Genomic DNA, 8,365 nt, shown 5'->3' with positions numbered 1-8,365 from the left:
TCAATTGGAAAATAATTATATCGACAGGACCGACCACAAATATAAAATTAGAAGGAATTTTAGCAGAAGCGATTGGGGTAAATTTTCATTCATTAGGAAGGGTGTGAAGGAGTGGAACAGTTTATCAGGGGTAGTGTTTGATCCTTTTCCAAAATCTGTACAGATATTCAAGAAGAGAATAAACAGCAACAGAGAAAATAAATGAAGTGTTAGAGGGCATTCGACCAGTACAGGTTATTGTAAATAAACAAATGTGTGTGAATAAATTAATTCCATCCCCTGGTCTAAGGAGTTTGGACAGCCAAAGTAGGGGACTGCCTGTAGGGGTGAAGTACAGTGGGGACTTCGAGGGCCCTGGGACCGTTACGGTAGCTGTTAAGGCCCTTCAGGAACTCTGAAAAGTGGTGGCAAAAGGGGCTCTGGTTAAGACGCAGCAGGTCGTTATGCTACTTAGGTTCCAGAACGGGTATTAAAAAAAGGTAAATAAATAAATAAATGCAATGTAAATATTAATCTTATACCAGTTGTATAGTATCATTTGAAGTAATTCCACATACTGTATATCAGTTGACTATATTTGTAAGTAGTACAGGAGATATTATAAGTAGAATTTTGTAAACAATATAAATTTATTAAGGATGAGCTGTGTGTTTAATAGAAAACATTGTTAGCGTAATTGTATAATATTGTATTATAGGAAAATTTTCTTCTCTTGTTAATTTAATATTTAGTGCTTGACAATAATGCATTTTAGTGTACCATTTGCCACCGAGATAGACACCTCATTTGCAAATAAAGAGATTTTGATTTGATTTGATATATTTACCTAAAATAGTAAATATTTGCTTTGTCCATGTTACCTTTAATTCGTAATGGAGTTATGGAGTCTTTGTTGTAGGTGGCTGCACATCGTTTCCATAAATAAATAAATCAGTCCTCATGGATAACAGATTTATTCACATACAGTTTTGGTACGCTTAGCGTATAAGATATATCGGTTACATCAAACAAGACACGGGACGTGATGCTCATACACACTCGACGCCGTTCCAGAGTCTATACAACCTGATGCAACGTTGCATCGTGCACGAGGGTGCGTTCTGTATATGGGGCCCCTACGGAGAAAAGTTCACAAATCGAATGGACGGGCAAAGCGAACTCGTCGTCCTGGGTGGTGATGACGCATCGGGCAAGTCAGGTGTAAAAGAAGTGCTAGATTGACTGGGTGAAGTGGGGGAAGCAGATGTTTCAGGTGTGTTGGTGCAGGTAGGAACAGCAACGTCTATTTCTATGTATGCAGGTTTCACACGGTTTGCACTCACTACTACCTTGTTTCCAATCATTAGTGTCAAAGTCTTCTCATTAAGGCTGACTGCAGGGTAAGGACCAGAGTATGGGGGTTGCAATGGAGGCTTTACATGGCCAGCTCTCAGAAAACATTGGAGGCAGTTGCCAAGTCTTTGAAGACGAATACTTTCTCTTGACTATGGCGGAAGGCAGGGACAGGTCTGAGTTCAGCCATTAACTTCCTTAGATGATTTGTAAATTCAGGAGGGTCAACTGAAGAAGAAGAACTGGGCGAAGACGTAACCATTTCTCCATGGAGGCGTAGTGGCTCCCCAAAAACTAGTTCGGTGAGGGAAGCTTTCAGATTTTCCTTTAGAACCGCACGCATGCCAAGTAACACTAGGGGTAAGGCTTTAATCCACGTTGCATTGTGACACATCAGCGAAGCTTTTAACTGTCTACGAAGACGCTCCACCATGCAGTTAGCGTAGGGGTGGTAACTGGTCGTACGGATTTTCGTTGTACCAAATTTCGTCATATGTCTGCGAAACAGGGTAGACTCGAACTGTCTTCCTTGGCTGGTAGTTATGTAGGTAGGAAGACCAAATCGGGAGATCCAACCACTTATTAGGGTATCGGCTGTTCGGCAGTGATGATGCGCATGGGCAATGCCTCTGGCCAGCAAGTAAATCTGTCGACAGCAGTGACGAGATAATGATAGCTTTGGCAAACAGATAGTGGACCAACAATGTCCAAGTGAATGTGGCTGAAACAGCCTGTAGGTGCTCCAAAATTCCCCAAACGATATATATTATGCCTCGTCACTTTATTATGTTGACATGACAGGCAAGCACGAGTTCAGGCACGAGTGTCTTTATGAATAGGTGGCCAAACAAATCTATCTGAGACTAGATGAGAAGTGGCTCGAATGCCTGAGTGACTTAACTTATGGACATTGTCAAAGAACTTGCATCGAAAGGGAAGTGCCAAGAATGGACGGGGTTTTTCAGTTGGTGTATCGCATATAATGGTAGGCGTGATGCCTGGGAGGGTTACTTTTTATAATGTCAGCGACGTACCACCACGCAATAAGGCTTCGAGTTCGTCATCGCCCGCTTGTGATAGAGCCAGCGCGGCGTTGTCATCTTCTTGCGAGATCGCTTCAAGACGGGACATTGTATCGGCGACAACGTTATCTGCATCCTTTATATGCTGAATATCAGTCGTTAACTGTGATATGAAGGACATATTAAGTTGGGCGGGCGGGGGGGGGGTAGTTTTTTCTCTGCGATGAAAAAATGCATAAAGCAGAGGCTTGTGGTCCGTATATATGGCGAAGTGCTGTGCCTCCAGTATATAGAGGAAATGCTGGAGAGCCTCGTACACAGCTAACAGTTCCCTGTAACAGGTCGGCCATGTTATCTGACGCGCTGAAAGCTTCTTGCTGAAAACGCTAGGGGCTGCCAATGATGTCCAATTTTCTGTTGCAAATATGCTCCAACTTGAGTATTTGATGCATCAGTAAAGAGACCTAGAGGCGCATCTGGCAATGGATGAGCGAGTTGAGTGGTTTGCGCTAGGCTTTCCTTGCATTCGTGGTAAGCACGTTGCACTTCTAGAGTCCAGAGAACAGGTTTAGAACCCTTAAGCTTAGATTAGGCTAGGACGTTGATCAACGGAGCTTGCAGTTCAGCCGCATGTGGTAAGAAACGTCTGTAGAAGTTGAGCATGCCCAAGAACCGACGGAGGCCCTGGACAGTCTCCGGCAGAGGATATTCCAGGGGAGACTGGATTCTCACTGGTGGAGGTTTTTTTAACCGCCCTTTGAGAGCCGATGGCCCAAGAAGGTTACCTCACTTGCACCTAATACGCAATTGGATGGATTTATGACCACACCGTAATCAGCTAATCTCTGTAAAAGTATGCAGAGATGGTACCTATGCTGTTCAGCATCCCGTAAAAACGCCAGGACATCGTCAATATATGAGAAACAGAAGTTTAAATCCCTAGTGACCTCATTGATAAAACGCTGGAAAGTTTGTCCAGCATTTCGTAACCCAAATGACATATTGGGAATTTCAAATAGACCGAAAGGTGTCCTTATGGCTTTTTTGCAAATGTCACTAGGATGAATTGGAATCTGTTGGTAGGCCTTTATAAGGTCAAACGTACTGAAAATGGTTGAAACAGCAATGTTATGGCAAAAATCTCCTATGTGTCATACCGGGTAGCGATCGGGTACTGTCCTTGCATTCAACGCCCGGTAATCGCCACATGGACACAATGAGTTGTCCCGCTTAGGTGCAAGGTGCAAGGGTGAGGACCAGGGTCTATTAGAAGGTCTCGCTGTACCTCACCTTACCATGTCTTGGAATTCTTTCTTCGCTATCTGCAATTTTTGAGGTCCCAGACGACGAGGTCGACAAAAGACCGGTGGGCCTTCGGTTGTCCTAATGTGATGTACAGTATTGTGATTAATATCACGTTGGATCCCAGGTGGGCGAGTAATGGAGTGAAAGTCACCGAGCAACATGCTAAAAGGTGAGTCGGTGGATACTGCAGCAGTCTTTACGCTGGCCTTTTCGATATAGGCTACAGATACCTTATCGCGTAGGCCAGTGGTGCCGTCGAGGATGCATATGTTACGGCCGTCAGGGAGTAAGTTATAGTAAACCAAAAAATCGGAACCAATAGTGGCTGTGCTAACATCAGCGATGAAAAATTGCCAGCGAAACTCACGACGTAAACCAAACCGGGCGAATTGGCCGTGCGGTTAGGGGCGCGCAGCTGTGAGCTTGCATCCGGGAGATAGTGGGTTCGAACCCCACTGTCGGCAGCCCTGAAGATGGTTTTCCATGGTTTTCCATTTTCACACCAGCCAAATGCTGGGGCTGTACCTTGATTAAGGCCATGGCTACTTCCTTCCAACGTCTAGCCCTTTCCTATCCCATCCCCGCCATAAGACCTATCTGTGTCGGTGCGACGTCAAGCAACGAGCAAAAACGTAAACCAAGGTTGAGGTTCAGGGGAAGACTACTATACGTCCTGATTGTACTACCATTTGCAGCGCTCAGCTCATACCCGGAGGGTTTGCAAGTGATTCCCAGAAGCTTACGCGGGAAACAGCAAAGGTCAGATCCGGTATTAATCAGAAATTTTGCTTTGGTATTCTGATCAAAAATAAACAGACGGCGGCCCGATGTAAAACAGACGACTGCCGTCTTCATTTGCTCTTCGTTCCGTTTTCCGCCTGCCAGGAACAAGGACTAGTAGGCTACATTTTACAGCTTTATCTTGGAACATTTTGTGGTTCCAACAGAGCCGGCCCTGTGGCGTAAGGGAACGGTCGCGGCTTTTAGATCTCCTCCTACTGTGACTCCTGCCTCGGGGCTGGTTACGGGCCAGGGCATCGACTTTAAGTGTCAATTTCTCCATTTGGGCAGCGAAAGTGTTCGATGCATCTGTAGCATGTACGGCCAAGTGGCTATATAGTGGTGTGACATCAGGTGAAAGTTCCAAGATCTTGTCTGCAAGCTCTGCTCTATCAGCTAGAGGCATTGACTGGGCTTTTAATATAGCCTGCAAGTGATGCGATAGTCGATGCATGAAAAGTTGTTTTGATACACTTTCGTCATGAAGTGAGCTACCAGCTAATGACTTTAAGTGACGTGAAAACTGTGATGGTTTCCTATCACCGAGTTCTTCGTCACCAAGAAGTTGGCGAACGCGCTGTTCTTCGGATACTGAAGTTCAGATTTTAGTTTTTCGTAACGTCCTTTGGCAAGGGGGTTAGTGAAAATGTCTTCTACCTCGGCTCTGACCTTGGTGTCAAGTTGTGAAATTACGTTATAAAATTTAGCCTGGTCGACCGTAATGCCTGCGAGCCTGAAATGAGTCTCAATTTGGGTGAACCAAACAGTTGGTCTGTCATACCAAACGGTGGTAACTTGGCAGAGATTTTGGCAATTAGACCAACACTGCTAGACGTAGTAACGGCACCAGCAGACTCGTGCTCCTGGAACCGTGCTAGTAATGCTTCATTCTGCTCTTGCAAAGGCTTCGGCAAAGAAATAAGTTTTTGAAGTTGTTTCTGTAAGTTGTTATTTTTCTTCCTCTAAATCTTTTGACCGATCCTCCGCCATAATCAAGATAGGCACACAACACAGGGGCAAAAAGTAAAGGAATTCTGAAAATACCGCACAATATTACAAAGAAGTAGTCAGAGGTACGACGTGTAGCTGTGTTTGTAAGTGAAAGAAGATTTGTGAGGATGAATAACACAAGAAAAAATTTACAAATAGCTTGAGACAGACTTATAAGTTAGCTGGAAACATGAAATATTATGTAGGGAGCATATGGTAAGAGATTCAAATACGTATAAACTATGATAATAAGTTAACAAAATAATCTTGTGGAGATTACACGTCGATTTAGGTTTTATATGAAGATATTAAGCATAAACCATGAGTTCCAATGTCCATTTTAAGTCTTGAGAAATGTCCATATAATGCGTTGTATGTTATGCGGTACCTGTAATGTAACAATTTAAAAACCACTGAAAGGCACGATTACGATTTATAAAGAAAGGTACAAAAATACAATCAGTTGTAATGCGTTAGTAGGCTAATATGAAGGATGTGTACATGTTTGAACAGCAAATAAGGTAAGTCTGTATTATAGAGCAGTCTGTGTCTTAGGATTTGGCGTTTGTCGAACTGGTTTCATACTCCGAAAACGTGGTAGTTCCAATGTAGTAAACAGTCTAATGCTGCTTTGAAATAAAGTATGATAACATACTGTAATCTGTGGTGAAGACGTGGTCCAAGATAGGTTATGGTATGCTCGTGTGCTCTATACACGGGGTCACCATTTATGGAGTTTTGATTGTAGGCGGCTCCACATCGTTTCCATAAATAAATCAGTTCTCATGGATAACAGATTCATTCACACAGTTTTGGTACACTTAGCGTATAAGATACATTGGTTACGCCAAACAAGACACAAATAGGTGCAATGCTCATACACACTCGACGCGGCCGAATGGCGCTCGTTCCAGAGTCTATACAACCTGATGCAATGTTGCATCGTGCACGACGGTGCGTTCTGTGCGTGGGGTGAGTTCATTCTTCCGGATGCCGCCACGGAGTGAATGCCATTAATCTGTCCTTAATAATAATAATAATAATAATAATAATAATAATAATAATAATAATAATAATAATAATAATAATAATAATAATGTCCGCCTCTGTAGTGCAGTGGTTAACATAATTAGGTTCGATTCCCGGCTCTGCCACGAAATTTGAAAAGTGGTACGAGGGCTGGAGCGGGCTCCACTCAGCCTCGGGTGGTCAAATGAGTAGATGTGGGTTCGATTCCACCTCAGCCATTCTCGAAGTGGTTTCCCGTAGTTTCCCACTTCTCCAGGCAAATGCCACGATGGTACCTAACTTAAGGCCACAGCCGCTTCTTTCCCTCTTCCTTATTTAGCCTATCGCTTCCAATCTTCCCATCCGGCACACAAGGACCCTGTTCAGAATAACAGGTGAGGCCGCCTGGACGAGGAACTGTCCTCCTCCCCAGTTGTATCCCCGACCCAAAGTCTCACGCTCCAGGACACTGCCATTGAGGCGGTAGAGGTGGGATCCCCCGCCGAGTTAGAGGGAAAAACCGACCCTGGAGCGTAAACGGATTAAGAAAGAAATAAAGAAAGAAAGAAAGAAATAATAATAATAATAATAATAATAATAATAATAATAATAATAATAATAATAATAATAATAATAATAATAATAATAATATTTTTTGCTATTGGCTTTACGTCGCACCGACACAGATAGGTCTTATGACGACGATAGGACAGGAAAGGGCTAGGAGTAGGAAGGAAGCGGCCGTGGCCTTAATTAAGGTACAGCCCCAGCATTTGCCTGGTGTGAAAATGGGACACCACGGAAAACCATCTTCAGGGCTGCCGATAGTGGGGTTCGAACCTACTATCTCCCGAATACTGGATACTGGCCGCACGTAAGCGACTGCAGCTATCGAGCTCGGTAATAATAATAATAATAATAATAATAATAATAATAATAATAATAATAATAATAATAATAATAATTGTTACACAAGGGTAGGAGAGAGGAGGATGCGGCAGACCCGAAGGACCTGGACAAATCATGACCTCAAGAGAAAATTTAAACTTTGAGTGTATTTCCAGAAGAGTTCTTTTGTTTCTTTTTTCTTTCTTAATGAACGATAGCAAGAACAACAACGGGTAACAAGAATAAATATTTGGAAAAAGTTTTAACAACGATAAGTAGTGATAATTTTATAAACCTAACTTTCAGACTCTTTTTTGTTTTTGTTTTTTTGCTAGTTGCTTTACGTCGCACCGACACAGATACGTCTTATGGCGACGATGGGACAGGAAAGGGCTAGGAGTGGGAAGGAAGTGGCCGTGGCCTTAATTAAGGTTCAGCCCCAGTATCTGCCTGGTGTGAAAATGGGAAACCACGGAAAACCATTTTCAGGGCTGCCGACAGTGGGGTTCGAACCTACTATCTCCCGAATACTGGATACTGGCCGCACTTAACTTTCAGACCTTCATTATCATCTCTGGGGAGAATGAGCTCCCAACTCCCAAGGCCTTTGCCAAGCTAAGACAAATATTTGGTACACTGTACAACCAGAAAGAGTGAACTTCAATTTTTTTTAATGCTATTTATTCGGGGCGTCGACCTAAGAAGATCTTTTGCCCCTACTTGCACCATATGTTATGAACCTGCGTGTATTTGGAAATTGCGGAAGTGTAAAGTGTTGAATGTAAGGAAAGGAACATTATGGACGACACAAACACCCAGTCCCCAGGTCAGGGATATTAATCATGTACAATTAAAAACCCCTGACCCGGCCGGGAATCGAACCCGAGGCCGCCGAGTGACGGTGGACGCGTTGCCCTCTACACCGCGGGGCCGGACAACTTCTTATTTAATAATAATGTTATTTTGTCACGTCCCTCTAGCTACTGTACTTTTGATGGTTTCAGAAATAAATGTAACGAATCGCTGAAAATGGCAAAATA

This window comes from Anabrus simplex, chromosome 5, assembly GCF_040414725.1.
Source record: "Anabrus simplex isolate iqAnaSimp1 chromosome 5, ASM4041472v1, whole genome shotgun sequence".
Lineage (NCBI taxonomy): Eukaryota > Metazoa > Arthropoda > Insecta > Orthoptera > Tettigoniidae > Anabrus > Anabrus simplex.
Note: the sequence above shows the minus strand (reverse complement) of the source record.